This window comes from Elephas maximus, chromosome 8 (assembly GCF_024166365.1).
Source record: "Elephas maximus indicus isolate mEleMax1 chromosome 8, mEleMax1 primary haplotype, whole genome shotgun sequence".
In the NCBI taxonomy this organism is placed as follows: domain Eukaryota; kingdom Metazoa; phylum Chordata; class Mammalia; order Proboscidea; family Elephantidae; genus Elephas; species Elephas maximus.
Window position 1 is genome coordinate 47,260,798 of NC_064826.1, and position 16,213 is coordinate 47,277,010.

General features: G+C 37.9%; 1 protein-coding gene and 1 long non-coding RNA gene across 2 annotated transcripts in view; one reads left to right on the forward strand and one right to left on the reverse strand.

Annotated features, from left to right (window-relative positions):
- Positions 1-12,347, reverse strand: part of LOC126082012 (uncharacterized) — a 35,855-nt gene extending 23,508 nt beyond the window's left edge. The window contains exon 1 of the long non-coding RNA XR_007518486.1: positions 8,549-12,347. This is a non-coding gene — a long non-coding RNA (uncharacterized LOC126082012). The remainder of the gene's footprint in view (positions 1-8,548) is intronic.
- The window catches only part of PTPN12 (protein tyrosine phosphatase non-receptor type 12), a 119,381-nt gene that overhangs the window by 35,119 nt on the left and 68,049 nt on the right, over positions 1-16,213 (forward strand). The gene's annotated exons all lie outside the window — the stretch shown is intronic.

Sequence of the window (16,213 nt, forward strand, 5' to 3'; positions counted from 1 at the left end):
AGTAAAAGTTTTTGAGCTTGTACCTTCTCTTTATATAGTCATTCGTTTATGAATTGTACACTTGCACTACTATACTAAAATCTGTTCTAAAATGTATACAAAAAATTGAAATTAGAAAAGGATGAAATAAAGTTGATACAAATAATGTTTTTAAATTTTTTTAAATTAAATTTATTAATGGTACGAAAAGCATATTTGCTCAGTAAAGCTTATTATTTTGTAAAAATCTTGATTTTAACACTTTGTGAAATAGTGACGCAAAGAGCTGGTTCTAAGTTTAAAGACAGCTATAGATTAAAATGATATTTAACAAAGATAAACCAAAAAAAAAAAAACCTAGTGCCGTTGAGTTGATTCCGACTCATAGCGGCTCTATAGTACAGAGTTCTAACAAAGATACATAGGTCCAAATAGTTCATTAAATCATCATATTAATTTTGTGTATCATACTCATTTTTATTTATTCAGACAATATTTATTGAAATCCTGTTATGTGTCAGTCACTAACTCAGACCCTGAGGAATACAGCTTTTCATGGAGCTTCCATTCTACTGGCAAGAGTTGAAGAATAACCCAAGAAACAATACGTAGTAGGCCAGATAACAAGTGCTATGAAGAACAATAAAGTTGAGTAAGGAGGAAAGGGAGATAAAACCTCAGTGGCATACAACAATAAATGTTTTTATGTGTTATGGGCAGTCAGGTAGGCAGCTTTGCTGATCTTGGCCGGGTTCATTCAGATTTCTGGGGGTGGGCTAGCTGTCAACAGATCTAGCTTGGCTGTGGTTGGGATGACTGGGGTTACTTGTCCCTGCTCTACATGTTTCTTATTCCCCAGCAGACTAGCCAGGGTACATTCTCATTACTGTGGCAGAGATGCAAAAGCAAATGACGGGATACATAAGGCCTGTGTAGGCTTGGAACTGGCACACCATCACTTTTGCCACATTCTGTTGGCCAGAGCAAATCACAATGCCACCACAACTTTAGGGGGTTGAAAAATAAATTCTACCTTATAAGTCAGGAAAACTGCAAAGTCAAATGTGGTTTTAATATAAGGAGGGTTAAGAATAGGCTGTTAATATAACCACTTTACCACATGGCAGGGATAGGAGATGTTATTATGTAGGGTGGTTAGGACATTGAACTGACTTGAAATAGGAAAGAAATTATCTGTGGGAAGAGCATTTGAGACAGAAAGAACAGTAAGTGTGTGAGGACCTGAGGAAAAAGTGTTGAAGGAACATCAAAAAAACCAGGGTTCCTTGAGTAGAATGAGCAAGGAAGAGATTAATAGGAGATTTGAGATGGGCCTGGGGGTTGTGGCAGATTGTCTAGGTTCTTGTAGGCTATTGTAAAGACCTTGGCTTTTACTCTAAATAAGATTAGAACCCCTTGGGTTTTCCTCTGAGGTATGGTGTTATATTTAACAGGATCACTCTGGCTGCTTTGTAGAGAATAGATTATAGAGGGTAAGAACAGAAGCAAAGGCCACTTAGCTATTCCAATGCACCTTCTCCTCACTTATCGACATGAATGGTTAGGTTCCAAGGACTAGCTCATTAAGAGAAACTGGTGTTATGAAAAAAATGGAGGATGAACACATCAGATCACAAAATGGAAGATGACTAATATCATTACATAACTACCAAATTATTGCATAACTGCCAAACCACTGAGAATCACGGCCTAGCCAAGTTAACATATAACCTTAACTTTCAAATCCAGCATTACTCTTGCCTTGCACCTTGGCATTCTTTACTGCCAGATGTATGTTATTAATGTGCAAAATAGTCAGATAGTAGGTTTTTTACTGTTTTTGTAGATGGAAAATGTCAAATAACAAAATAGTCGATAAATAAGGACAAGGTGTAGTTCAACATGGAGGAAGGCCTAAAGGTATTGACAGTGAATATGAAGAAAAGCCACTACCATCAGGTCAATTTTGACTCATAGCGACCATATAGGATAGAGTAAAACTGCCCCGTAGGGTTTCTGAGGCTGTAAATCTTTACGGAAGCAGACTGCCAAATCTTTCTCGTGCAGAGAAGCTGGGGGGTTTGAATCACCAACTTTTGGTTAGCAGCCAAGTGCTTTAACCACTGTGCCATCAGGGCTTCTCGTGAATATGAAGAGAACGGGTGAATTTTGAAGGCAGTTCTGAGGTGGAATTAATAAAACTTCGTGAGATGGAGGGTAAAGAAGAACTTATTCAAACTAACTTGAACACTAAGTGATTGAGATAAACAGAAGAAAAGATGAGTTTGAGGTATTAGGTAATGAGCTCAATTTTAAATGTGTTGAGTTTGAATTGTCTTGAATAAAGTCAGAAGAAGATATCTAGGTAATACTGAAGAATTCAGATCTCAGGCCATTGTTGTCCCCATAGATTGAGAATTTTTTGTGTATGGGGACCATAGAACTCATGGAAGGGGATGAGATTTCTTAGATAAAGAATATATACTGAGAATCACAGGGAACACAAATAATAGGGACATTTAAGCGTCTGGTTGAGAATGATAAGCTCTCAGTGCTGGAGAGTTAGGAGAACCTAGATGGGGGTGTAGATGGGGGTGTAGAGGTAAAGTTAGATTGAGGAGATTAAATGAGAGTTTGGAATTAAACCTGAATCTGGTGATTGGAGGTCATGGGTGACTTTGTCAAAGGCACTGGGAAGAGGGTGGGACAAATCTCCATTTTTTTTTTCCCCGATAAATGGAAGATATTATTAAGAGAGTTCAGACAGCTATTGAGAATGGGTTTTATTTTGTTTTTTAAAGCACTGGGAGAATTGCCCTTGTTCATGAAATCCGGTCATATATAAGTTGCCCAGAAAGTTAAACCCGTAGTCATTTTAGGGAGAAGAGAATTTGGGAGGTAGACACGAGACAGGTCAAAAAACTAGTTTGCTGATTTGATTTAGTGTCATTCTTTCCTTTTTTAACCCTGGACTCCTCCCATTTCTGTACCCTTTACTTTGCGACCTCGTGCTACTTTTTTTTTTTTTTTAATAATTTTTATTGTGCTTTAAGTGAAAGTTTACAAATCAAGTCAGTCTCTCACACAAAAACCCATATATACCTTGCTATACACTCCCAATTACTCTCCCCCCAAATGAGACAGCCCGCTCTCTCCCTCTGCTCTCTCTTTTCGTGTCCATTTTGCCAGCTTCTAACCCCCTCCACCTTCTCATCTCCCCTTCAGGCAGGAGATGCCAACATAGTCTCAAGTGTCCACCTGATCCAAGAAGCTCACTCCCCACCAGTATCCCTCTCCAACTCATTGTCCAGTCCAATCCATGTCTGAAGAGTTGGCTTTGGGAATGGTTCCTGTCCTGGGCCAACAGAAGGTCTGGGGGGCCATGACCACCGGGGTCCTTCTAGTCTCAGTCAGACCATTAAGTCTGGTCTTATGAGAATTTGGGGTCTGCATCCCACTGCTCTTCTGCTCCCTCAGGGGTTCTCTGTTGCATTCCCTGTCAGGGCAGTCATCGGTTATAGCCAGGCACCATCTAGTTCTTCTGGTCTCAGGATGATGTAGTTGCTGGTTCATATGGCCCTTTCTGTCTCTTAGGCTCGTAATTACCTTATGTCCTTGGTGTTCTTCATTCTTCTTTGGTCCAGGTGGGTTGAGACCAATTGATGCATCTTAGATGGATGCTTGCTAGCGTTTAAGACTCCAGACGCCACTCTTCAAAGTGGGATGCAGAATGTTTTCTTAATAGATTTTATTATGCCAATTAACTTAGGTGTCCCCTGAAACGATGGTCCCCAGACCCCTGCCTTTGCTACGCTGGCCTTCGAAGCATTCAGTTTATTCAGGAAACTTCTTTGCTTTTGGTTTAGTCCAATTGTGCTGACCTCCTCTGTATAGTGTGCTTTCTTTCCCTTCACCTAAAGTAGTTCTTATCTACTATCTAATTAGTGAATGCCCCTCTCACTGTCCCTCCCTCCCCCTCTCGTAACCACAAAAGAATGTTTTCTTCTCAGTTTAAACTATTTCTCAAGTTCTTATAATAGTGATCTTATACAATATTCGTCCTTTTGCAACTAATTTCACTCAGCATAATGCCTTCCAGGTTCGTCCATGTTATGAAATGTTTCACAGATTCATCACTGTTCTTTATCGATACATAGTATTCCATTGTGTGACTATACCATAATTTATTTATCCTTTCATGGGCACCTTGGTTGCTTCCATGTTTTTGCTACTGTAAACAGTGCTGCAGTAAACATGGGTGTGCATATATCTGTTTGTGTAAAGGCTCTTATTTCTCTAGGATATATTCCAAGGAGTGGGATTGCTGGATCATATGGTAGTTCTATTTCTAGCTTTTTAAGGAAGCACCAAATCGATTTCCAAAGTGGTTGTACCATTTTACATTCCCACCAGCAGTGTATAAGTGTTCCAATCTGTCCACAGCCTCTCCAACATTTATTATTTTGTGTTTTTTTGATTATTGGCAGCCTTATATTATTGGGAGTGAGATGCAATCTCATTGTAGTTTTGATCTGCATTTCTCTAATGGCTAATGATCGTGAACATTTCCTCATATATCTGTTAGCTACCTGAATGTCTTCTTTAGTGAAGTGTCTATTCCTATGTTTTGCCCATTTTTTAATCGGGTTCTTTGTCTTTTTGCAGTTGAGTTTTTGCAGTATCATGTAGATTTTAGAGGTCAGGCGCTAATCAGAAATGTCATAGCTTGAAACTTTTTCCCAGTCTGTAGGTAGTCTTTTTACTCTTTTGATGAAGTCTTTGGATGAGCATAGGTGTTTGATTTTTAGGAGCTCCCAGTTATCTAGTTTTTCTTCTGTATTCTTTATAATGTTTTGTATACTGTTAATGCCATGTATTAGGGCTCCTAACGTTGTCCTTATTTTTTCTTCCATGATTTTTATTGTTTTAGATTTTATATTTAGGTCTTTGATCCATTTTGAGTTAGTTTTTATGCATGGATTGAGGTATGGGTCTTGTTTCATTTTTTTGCAGATGGATATCCAGTTATGCCAGCTTGTGCTACTTTTTTACCTTGCGTTCACCTCTAAAGCAAGGTGGTTGACCCTTGCAAACAGAGCTGTCTTAATGCCCAGAGATTATGGAATCAAGGAATTTATTCAAAAACGCTATGGGTGTTGAGTTGGCACCAATTTATGTGTTATGTTCTTAATGCAATCTCATCTATTTCTCACCACAACCCAATGAATATGAATATTATATCCATTTTACAGTTGAGGAAACAGATGCCAAAGTTATCTTTTGGCTTGTTGGGGGCATTGGGAGCATTAGAACCTAAGCTATTAGGTAAAACCACCCAGAACCTTTTCTTTTTAAGGCATAGCAATTTGGGCAGATTGGGAGTGGTAATCATTAAATGATAAGGTATGATTTGGCAAAAAACTGTTGATGAAAGAAATTGAGTTTGACAGATAAAAGGTATTACGTCCTTACCTTTCCTCTTCTTTACTTCCATAGAATTTGGAAGCATATTAAATTTCCATAGCATATTTAATAGATAACACAAATAATGTTGTATATAATACATAGTGTATTTACTCTGCAAGAATAATTACCCGTTCTCCACAGGTAAAAGTAGATTTGGTCTTTGTCATTTATGATATATTCTAGCCAATAAGTGGTATTAGGTTCCATCGAGTTGTTTCCCACTCATAGCAACTTTATGTACTACAGAATGGAACACTGCCCAGTCCTACTCCATTCTCACAGTCATTGGTAAGTTTGAGTCCATTGTTGTAGACACTGTCAATCCATCTCGTTGAGGGTCTTCCTCTTTTTTGCTGATCTTCTACCTTACCAAGCATGATGTCCTTCTCCAGGGACTGGCCCCTCCTAATAACGTGTCCAAAGCACATGAGATGAAGTCTCTCCGTTCTTGCTTCTAAGGAGCATTCTGGTTGTACTTCTTCCATACAAATTTGTTCGTTCTTTTGGCAGTCCGTGTTGTTATGTGCCGTTGAGTTGATTCTGACTCATAGTGACCCTATGTACAACAGAATGAAAAACTGCTTGATCCTGCGCCATCCTGTGCCATCCTCATAATTGTGGCTATGCTTGAGCCCAGGGTTGCAGCAACTGTGTCAGTCCATCTCTTTGAGGGTCTTCCTCTTTTTTGCTGACCTTCTGTTTTATCTATCATGATGTCTTTCTCCAGGGACTAATCTCTCCTGATAACATGCTCAAAGCATGTGAGAAGAAGAAGCATTCTGGCTGTTTTTTCTCTTGGCAGTCTGTGGTATATTCAGTATTCTTCACCAGCATCATAATTGAAAGGTGTCAATTCTTCTTCAGTTTTCTTTATTCCTTGTCCAGGTTTTGCATGAATATGAGGCAATTGAAAATACTATGGCTTGGGTCAGGCCCACCTTAGTCCTTAAAGTGACATCTTTTGCTTTTTAACACTCGAAAGAGGTCTTTCGCAGTACATTTGCCCAATGCAATATGTCACTTGATTTCTTGACTGCTACCTCCGTGGGTGTTGATTGTGGATCCAATTAAAATGAATCCCTTGACAACTTCAGTCTTTTTTCCATTTATCATGATGTTGCTTCTTGGTCCAGTTGTGAGAACATTTGTTTTCTGTATGTTGAGGGGTAATCTGTACTGAAGGCTGTGGTCTTTGATCTTTATCAGTAAGTACTTCAAGTCCTCTTTGCTTTTAGCAAGCAAGGCTGTGTCATCTGCATATCATAGGTTGCTAATGAGTCTTCCTCCAATGCTGATGCTGTATTCTTCTTCATATAGTCCAGCTTCTCGGATTACTTGCCCAACATACAGATTGAATCAGTATGATGAAGGATGCTATCTTGACTTTAAACCAGGCAGTATCCCCTTGTTCTGTTCAAATGAGTGCCTCTTGGTCTATGTACAGGTTCCTCATGAGCCCAATTAAGTGTTCTGGAATTCCCATTCTTCGCAACCAGATTTGCTAAAATTCAGAAATTGGTAATAGCAATGTTGGCTAGGATATAGGGAAACTGGTATTCTGAATCTGTCAATGAAAGAGTAAACTGGTGAAGCCTCTTTTGGAAGGCAGTTTGGTCAGTTCTGATAGGATTGATAATGTGCTTACTTTCTGACTCAGCATATTTACTTCTAGAAATCTTTCCTTAGAAATACTGTGTGTAAATATTTATGCATAAAGTACTGTGTCCAACTATGTTAGTTGTGGTAATTTTTGTGAAACAAACAAAAATATCTATTAGTAAGGAGGTTTAACATGTTTGGCTACCTCAAGGGGGAGGAATATGGAGGAGGGAGACAGGGTTTTGCATTTGCATTTTATAATTGTGTGCAGAAAAGAGTTAACAAGCCTGATTCTGCAATCCTTAGGCTTGCTTTTAAGGTTGGCCTTTGGCTGATATCTGGGAACTTAGATTTCGGAAGGGTTTCCACAATTCCCAGAAGTGGTGAGATTGGCTCACTGTGTGCCTGAACTTACAAACAATATGGTTTATGTTGAACACCTGCTTTCCTTCTGGGAGTCTGGAATTTTGTTACTGCTAGGCAGAGGGTGCCTGTGTGATAAAACCCTGAGCACAGAACGTCTAATGAGCTTCCCTAGTAAACAACACTTCACACGTGTTGTCACACCTCTGTGACTTCATTGGGAGAGGACACTTAAAAGCTTGTGCTTTTTTTTTCCAGACTCACGTGCCTTTTCCCTTTGCTGATTTTGCTTTGTATCCTTTAGTTTAATAAATCATAGCTCTGAGTACGACTATATGCAAAGTCATGTGTGTCCTGTCAGTAAATCTCAAACCTGGGGGTGGTGTTGAAGACCTCTGACACAAATTGTCAGTATGGTTTGAATGTTTTAGCATAGCATATATTGTCTTTATAAATAAATAAAAAAAACTTTAACATTTGCATATATAATGTATATATATATATATGTATGCATATACACATGCACATATATATACCTCATCCCCAAGGATATGTGGATGGGTTTTTTATATATGTGTATTATCAGACCCATTTATTCTGCACAATTTTTCCATGATGGTAAAAGATTGAAAGCCTACCTTAGTGACATTATAAGTAATATAATAAAGAAGTGAAACAAAAACAGTGTCTTCAGATATATTATTTAGGACAAAGTGACATTACTTTAGGTGAATTGTTTCTGTCAAGTTACACTTCACTTCTTGATCAGTTTCATATGTCGATATGATGGTAAACCACAAAGATCAAATTTCAAGTAGCATTTTAAGTGTATACTTTCCAGTTTTATAAACTATATTAATTTAGTTATATTGAACCGATGTATCCAATTCACTATGTGATGCTTTGAATATGATTATCAGTGCCCATTATGATAACCAAAACATGCCTTGTTATTGAATATGTGATACGTGGAAGACAGTAGATACTATGAGAGAATAAAAAGACATACAAGGTATTATCTCTACTAGACAGAGAATTACAGTCTTGGGTGGCAGCTTTGTGGTAGTGATGGGATAAAATGTGTAAAGGAATATCGGCTATAAGAGCAGGATATGATAAATACTATATGACTAGGACATACCTTGGTAATCTGTGCTACATGAGGGCAGAGATTTTGTCCTGTTCATCTCTGTATCTGTAGCACCTAAAAACAGTACCTAGCAAAGATATGAAAGTAGTCATACTTATGGAGGAGATAGTTGAATTTAATTTTTACTTTTCCCTTTTATTATAAATATCTGAATCCACTAAGTAAGCAAATCTAAAAGCAGATTTTTAAAAAAATTGTAATTATTAATTCATGAATTAACTTGAACCTCCAGCCTTTTGGTTAGCAGCTGAGTGCCTTAGCCATTTGCATCACCCAGGGACTCCAAAACAACTAAACAGAGTGTTTCTTTATGTCCATCTTTAGCACAGAGGAAGTCCCTGGGTGCTGCAAATGTTAACACGCTCTGCTGCTAACCTAAAGGTTGGATGTTCAGGTCCACCCAGAGGTGCCTGGAAAGAAAGTCCTGGAGATCTACTTCAGAAAAATGAGCCATTGAAAACCGTATGGAGCACAGTTCTACTCTGACACACATGAGGTCACCATGAGTCAGAATTGACTGGATGGCAACTGGTTGGTTAGCCCAAAGAGAAGTACCAGTCAGTTTATAAAAGTTAAACAATCATGATAAAACAAAACTTTAACTCTCAAAATAAAATGCCTCCAATCATATAAGACAGATGTGACTTAATAATTCCAGTTTAATCAATAGCTTTTATAGTCATCTGAAGTTTCAGTTATCTATCATTTTTCTTCGAAGATTGCCACACAGATTGACATATCTTCCGCTTGTCTAGATAAAGTTTCTGCTGGAGATAATATTAGTAAGCTTTCTTTTGTGACTTTGACCATGGATTTGAAAGTTGTCCAAATGTCAAACCTTTTATTTAAAAGCTTGGCTTATTTTGATTGAGACTCTAAAGTATCTTTTTTTTCATAAGAAACTTATTCTAAGCTATGTTGTAAGATATTTTTAGTTATATATTTCCATTTTGTAAAAATTTGTATCTTTATTAAAAATAGTGTGTAAATCTTGATAATTGTATATTAGTAGGACTTAGTTTTATTATGACTGATGTTTGGATTTTTTTTTTTTTTGTCTTGTTTTTATGTTTTGTAACAAAGGAGGATGCTTATCATTACAAAGAGATAGTTGAAGACAAATCATGCCCTCAGTAACTTGGGGTACACATATCTTCGCAGTAGTGTGGCCTGACCTTTCATGACCAAGTCTGTGATAATGCCAAAATGAAATCCTTTTTTCAAGGAATTGGTATGCTAAGTATCAAAAACAACCCTCAACTCGTTTTCTCAGAGGAATATACCAAAACTTTAGGAATATTTATTTGCCTGATTGTCCATGCTTAAACTTAATTCTTTTGTTTTAGTCTTTCTTAGTGATCCTGAGTTAGAGTTACAGAATTTAGACTTTACCCTAATCTGAGATGGCTTACTAATATTTTCCCCCTGTTTTCTATCATAGACTCCCAGTGACACAGTTGTTAAGAGCTCAGGCTGCTAACCAAAAGCTTGGCAGTTCGAATTCATCACCCGCTACTTAGAAACTCTATGGGCAGTTCTACCCTGCCGTATAGGGTCACTATGAGTCGGAATTGACTTGTTAGCAAGTTTTGGTTTTGTTTTCTACTTACCTTACTCTTAAATATCTAGTCTTCCGGATCAGTTGTCTAACTTTACTGCTGTGGTTTGGTCATCAACTCGTGTTTAAAAACTGCATAGTTTTAGCTCTCCTACCCATGCTAACTTTATCCTTCCTGAAAAAGGTATGTGCTAAATTCATTGCCCCCAAATTTTAATTGAACTAATTGTTACATTTGTAATCTCCTCATGTTACTCATGTTTAGGCCAGATCCTACATTTCTTGTTGTGTTTAACCCTGTGGGTTTAATGTCCCAATGAAAGGTCCAAGGTAAAGAATAAAGGCTGAGTGATGTTCAATTTTAAGAGAATGAATAATCCTTATATACAAGGTAGGGCTTTATCTGCCTTGATCTGCCAGCTCTGAAGCTGCCAATGATTATTATTGGCAATATCCCCTAACCTTTTAAGAAAAATTTTATAACAGCTTAAAAAAAAAACACATTGCTGTTGAGTCAATTCCAACTCATAGTGAACCTACAGGACAGAGTTTAACTGCCCTATAGGGTTTCCAAGGCTTAAATCTTTACGCAAGCAGACTGCTACATCTTCCTCCTGTGGAGCAACTGGTGGGTTCAAACCACCAACATTTCAGTTAACAGATGAAAGATTTAACTACAGCATCACCAGGGCTCCCTATAACAGCTTTTTTGAGATATAATTCACATGCCAAATGTTACACATTTATCACCACTATTTATTTCCAGAACATTTCATCACTGGTAAAAGAAACCCTGTATTCTTTAGCAGCGATACTTCATTTCCCTCTGCCTCCAACCTCCTGTCAACCACTGATTTCTTTTCTGCTGATACTGATTTGCCTATTCTGGATGTTATTATATAAATGGATTCATACAATAGAGGACCTTTTATGTGACTTCTTTTGCTTAGTATAATGTCTTTTAAGGTTTGTCTGTGTTGAGCATGCATCAGTACTCTATTCTTTTTTATGGCTGAATAATACTTCACTGTATGCATACTTCATTTTGTTTGTAAGTTCATCAGTTACTGGATATTTGCGTTCCTATTTGTGGCTATTATGAATAATGCTGCTATGAACATTTGTGTACAAGTTTTTGTGTGGACATATGATTTCAGTTTTCTTGGGAATATACCAGGAATGAGGAGCTGCCAAACTATTTTTCCTGTTAAGAATTTAAAACTTAATTCTGGATACAAAAGTTCAGCAACCTAACTTTATTTTCTCTCTACTTGATCTCTCTCCTTCCTTTTGTAAAATGGTAATGATTGCATTAAAGCAGATTCTTTATTGACACTTAATTTTTTATATCATAATACACAAATACCTTGCATTAGACAGTTTTTTTTGGCATCTGACACAATAGATGCCGTGATCCTTCCCTAGGTGCTGTTGAGTTGATTCCAAGTCATAGCAAATGACCCATGTGATGGGGTAGAGCTACCCCATAGGGTTTTCTTGGCTGTAATCTAGGGAGGCATATCGCCAGCTTTTCTCCCCCAGAGCTGCTGGATGTGTTCAAAACACCAGCCTTTCTTTTAGCAGCCGAGTGCTTAACTGTTTGCACCACCAGGGCTCTTGGATGGCTTAATAGTAATCCTTATGTTACTAGACTTGGTGATTTAAAAATGGGAAGGTGAAAAAATAGAACTTATAAGCTTGTTTTCTAATTTGCCAGGCAATTTTCAAGCATTCGGATGTATAGTAAAATCAAACCCATTACGCTGAGCCGATTACAACTCATACTGACCCTGTGTGTTACAGAGTAGAACTGCTCCATAGGGTTTTCTTGGCTGTAATCATTACGGAAGCAGATTGTCAGGCCTTTCTTCCATGGTGCTGCTAGATAGGTTCAAACCACCAACCTTTAGGTTAGTAGTTGAGCACAAACCATTTGCGTCATCCAGAGACCTGAAGGAGAATTTATTTTACTGCTCTAGAATTTGGCCCAGGATTTAATACTCTACAGTCTAAATAAACTTGTAATGTACAATTAAAATAGCTTTCTGAGTTTTTAAACAGGAACTGGAGCTGGTAATACGCAGTGAGATCTCAAATATCATATTCAGGTATGACACCAAAGTCTTAGGGCACTGGCAAAAGGGTTTAAAATGTTCTTTAAAAGTAAAAAAAGTTGGGCAGAAGTTGAATATCCAAATAAAGGTATGTTGGTATCTGCTAGTTTGAATAACAGATTGGCTAATCTGAGGCAGCTAATTAAAAATTTCCCCTTAAATTTCTTATCTGTTAAGAAGTCTCAGGTACCTCATCTCATCGTTTACATACTTAAAGTTATGTTGTATTCCAGGTGTTGGGCAGGGTGTTTTATGTACATGGTTTAATTAAGATAAATATTTCTTCTGTTTCTCCTTTTTGGCATTTATTTATTTATTTTGCTATGCCGGCCAAATTTCCCTTCTTTTTTCCTTGCTCACTCAAAGGGTTTCTTAATTCTTTTCATTTTCTAATTGAAAAGACAGTGTAATTGAAGAAAAGAAAATTAAGTGGAATTAAAAAGTGAGGGCCAGATTTGGGAGAGATTTACTGAGGTGGACTCACCAGAATTTTAAACTGATTGGATATGAGAGGAAGCAGATGGACAGATAAGGGAGAGAAGTCTGAAACTACTGGATTTTAAGCCTGAATGGCAAAGGAGGGCAGAGATGCCATGAAAATAACAAAGAAGACATAGAAACATTTGAAAAATCAGATGACCTTCTTTGTATCTAGTTAAGTTTGAATTGCAGGAGGGATTCTCTGATTTGGATGCTCAGTAAGCAATTTGAATCTGGAACTGTTAAGTGAAGAGAAAGGACTAGAAATAAAGGTATGATAGAGAGGACATGGAAGAGACAGCTGTTCTGTGGAGGACACATAAATTAAGGCAGAAGGGAAACCGGGAAAGGACTAATAGAGAAGTAAGACGAGAATCAAGAGACAGCTGTTTCATGGAATCTAAGAAAGGGGTTTTCAAAAGAAGCAGATCATCAGTGTTAAATCTTTATAGGAATTGAGGATATTGAGATTTTGATGCCTTTTGGAGATTATTGGTGACTTCATAAAAGTTGTTTCACTAGGAGTGGTAAAGGGAAGAATGAAATTTGAACCGGGCTCAGGAGTTAATGGTTCACCCGGAAGTGCAGGTTTCTCTTTTAAAAAAAGTTTGGTTTGTTGACCACAGGTTTATGGCAATCTGGCCTAGCAAAAAGTCATTTGTTTCCATATAGAGGTAGCTATATATTAAAAAAAAAAAAAAAAAGTATTAAGCTCTCTTAAATTACAAAAATGACTCTTTTCCTGTGCTATATTTGCAAAGATAAATAAGAATTCTGTACCCATGCTATTAGTAAATAGATTTGTGGAGGAGGGGCTTTGTTTTTTAGTTGGAGGTAAAGACAATTGATGTTACTGTGGCTTAATATGTTAAAGCTGGAACTTGATACTCTAAATTTTATTGTATATTTATGTTATAAATTATGGAAGAATGAGATTAATGATGCATTGCTTTAGCATACCTTGGGGCTCTGGGTTTAGCAGAGTACTCATTCCCCTGTGAAGACTAAAACCCCATTGAGTCAGTTTGGACTCATAGTGACACTGTAAAAAACCCAAACCCATTGCCGTCGAGTTGATTCCGACTAATAGCTACCCTATAGGACAGAGTAGAACTGCCCCATAGAGTTCCAAGGAGCGCCTGGTGGATTCAAACTGCCTACCTTTTGGTTAGCAGCCACAGCACTTAACCACTATACCACCAGGGTTACCAGTGACACTGCCAAAAATCAAACCCATTGCTGTCCGGTCGATTCCGACTCATAGTGACCCTATAGGCCAGAGTAGAACTGTCCCATAGGTTTCCAAGGAGCACCTGGTGGATTCAAACTGCCAACCTTTTGGTTAGCACCCGTAGCTCTTAACTACTGCACCACCAGGGTTTCCAGTGACACTATCAACACAAAACCCTATATAGTGTCTATATAGTGACACTATAGGACAGTAAAATGGCCCCATAGGATTTCCAAGGCTGTAATCTTTTCCAGGAGCCCTGGTAGTGCAGCGGTTAAGAGCCACGGCTCTAACCCAAAGATTGGCAGTTCAAATCCACCAGCTGGTCCTTGGACACCTTTATGGGGCAGTTCTACTCAGTCTTATAGGGTCGCTATGAGCTGGAATTGACTTTGATGGCAAAGGTTTTTTTTTGGGGGGTGGATATTTAGGGAAGCAGACTGCTGCATCTTCCTCCTACCAAGTGGCTAGTGGGTTGGAACCACTGACTTTTTGGTTAGAAGGCAAGTGTTTAACCACTATACTGCCAGGGCTCCTACTGCCAGGGCTCCTTACAGAGACTAAAGGGGGGACTAAAGTGGTCATGTTTTCTTAAATAAAAGTCAAGACACTTAACTTAGAAGGAGGACATAGTCAGGAATGATAGTTTTAATTTACTGTGAGGACAATGATACATAATATTTGAAATGAAGACTGACTTGGAAAATGCGGAACCAGTGCTTGCATTACATGGAGAGAGAGAGAGGTATTCAATAAAGAAGGTTAAAGGCCTTGTGAGTACCAATTAATTTTGTAAAAAAGTAACCAAACCTGGGAACACTTTTCCATTTACTGTATTAGATATCTTCATTTCAATGAAATTAAGATATATGATCAAACAATTCTGTGGTCTTGGTAATTAAAATGGGATTCTTGCGGTGGGAAAAGAATCAGCTCAACACCTTCCTAAATGAGAAAGCACTGCATTTTCTAACAAGGAGACAACTTTTCCTTTAAGAAGAAAGCTTTTTGCTTGTTGTCTAAAACCAAAAAGTGATTACAGGCTTGTTTTGATTTTTTATTGCCCTTTTTTTTTTGTTTTTATATTTTGCCATATTTATTATTTTTAAATATAGTCTGATATACAAAGTTTTATTTTAAAATAAATTCTCAAAATTAAGAACTATTGCTCTACTCATTTAGGGAGGATTACGAATCCGCTGTCGGGGAGACTTCCTTTGCTAGTAGCTTATGGAACTAGGAATTGAACCCTCGTTTTTCTGACTCAAAGCTGTCCCAGTATGGAGTAGAAATAAAGTATAAGGGGGAGAAAAAAAATTCATTTCTTAAGTATACTGGTCAGTTCAGATTTGCATCCCTTTTCTAAGGATATTATCACCTGAGAACACTACTAATTTGCTACTAGTTGTCATGGGAGTCCTTGGGTAGCATAATTGGTTAAGCACTCAGCTTCTAATTGAAAGGTTGCCAGGTTCAAATGCAGTCCACCCAGTGTCATGGTTAAACTGATAATGTTGTTGTATGCCATTGAGTCAGTTTTTGACTCATAGTGACCACATGTGACAGAGTAGAACTGCCCTATATGCTGTATAATCTTTACGGAAGAAGCAGATCACTAGGTCTTTCTCTCGCAGTGCCACTGGGTGCTGGTATTAATAGAACAAGAAGATATGGTTTGCATTCTCAGGGAATTCATGTTCTAGCAGGGATGGTATATGTGCATATATAAATAATTATTATACATTGGAATGTATCCTAGATTAGAGATGCCTATAAAGGACTGTGTGTGGGTAGAGATGAGGGAGGAAGTAGAAGATGGGGGTGGGCGCTAGTGCTAGTCTCAGGAAGTATTTCAGCAAGGTGATTTCTATACTGAGCTAGAAGAAAGCAAAGAGTTTGCTTGGCAGACAAATACGGGAATAACTGAAGCAAAAGTACAGAATCATCTTATTATCCAAAGATTCATAATATTGGCCACTGTTTACTTCAACTTTATCTCCTTTTTGTATCATTTCTGACTTAAACTGAGGAGGCATTATAAGCTATGAATTTCTGGGGAAAAAAAAAGGTAGACAAAGTTAATCTATCATACAGCAGTGCAACAGTGCGCAAAGCGGGAGCAAAAACAGGAAGATGGGTTTTAAGGGGAGTTACGTATTTTGGAATTAAAAGTAGATTTTGCAGTTGAAAGGCCCTTTGGTTGTTTTAGCTGCTTATGGGAGCCCTGGTGGCACACTAGTCAAGCTCTCGGCTACCAATCGAAAGGTCAGGAA